This window comes from Cervus canadensis, chromosome 5, assembly GCF_019320065.1.
Source record: "Cervus canadensis isolate Bull #8, Minnesota chromosome 5, ASM1932006v1, whole genome shotgun sequence".
Taxonomy (NCBI): Eukaryota; Metazoa; Chordata; class Mammalia; order Artiodactyla; family Cervidae; genus Cervus; species Cervus canadensis.
Window position 1 is genome coordinate 97,701,997 of NC_057390.1, and position 1,054 is coordinate 97,703,050.

Sequence of the window (1,054 nt, forward strand, 5' to 3'; positions counted from 1 at the left end):
TATTGTATGCATATTTTGTTGGGTTCACCAGTTTGTAGCAAGGGTTAGAAACCTGCCCCACTGAGCACCAGCAAAGGTGCTGAGAGAAGAGAAGGGAAAGAACTGTGCCTCAGAGAGACGGCCCTCAGCAGGGACCTCAGAAGCAGTGCAGTATGCCTTCAGTGGTTTATTCTAGAGCAAGTATGAGGAATGTGAGGGGAGTCAGACAGCTTCAGTAGGCTGTTAGACCACATATAGTTAATGTCAGTTGACTAGTATCTGGTGAGCATTTAAGTGAAGTGCTCATTACCAGGATTTCATCAACAATAAGCATGTGATTCAGACAAATCCTCCTGCTGAGAAAAACCAGAAAAGCTAGATAACACCACACAGGAGAAAGAAAATGAATAACACGCCTCAATATGTGGTGGTAAAACTGCTGAAAGATCAGAGAAAAAAACTTTAAGCAAAAAAAAAAATAATAAATAAATAAAGGAAAACAAGTTAACCTTAAAGAAAAAGAAAAAAGTAGTAAGATTTAAAGATGACTTATGGAAATGGTGAAAATGAGAAGGCGGTGAAAAGGTGCCTTTGGGGGCTGAGAGAGTAACTTCCAACCTCGAATTCGGAGCTCAGCAGAAAAGTCAAAATGAAAAGTCAGACATGTTCAGACAAATAAGAATGGAAAATGAAAGCACCAAAGGAAATTCTAAAGTGTGTCAGATGGAAGGCAGTTTAAGAGACTAGGGAGGGGAGGCAGGAGGGCGAAGCTGTGAATGTGTGAAGCAAACAGAACATCCTGAGGTTCTGAAACAAAACAGACCTGCCAGTCAGGAGTGTTTGGTTCTGTAAGTCCTAGCCCTATCTAGGAGCAAGTATAACTAATCCATATTAGACTGGATAAGTTTTTTCTCTAAACACTTGAAGAAAAGCAAAGGGTTTATAATTAAGCTCATGGAGGAGGGAAACCAGAACATTTTAGAGAGAATCCCTTAGAAGAAATGGAGTAGCTGTCATAGTCAACAAGAGCCCTAAATGCAGTACTTGGTGCAGTCTCAAAAACGACAGAATGAGC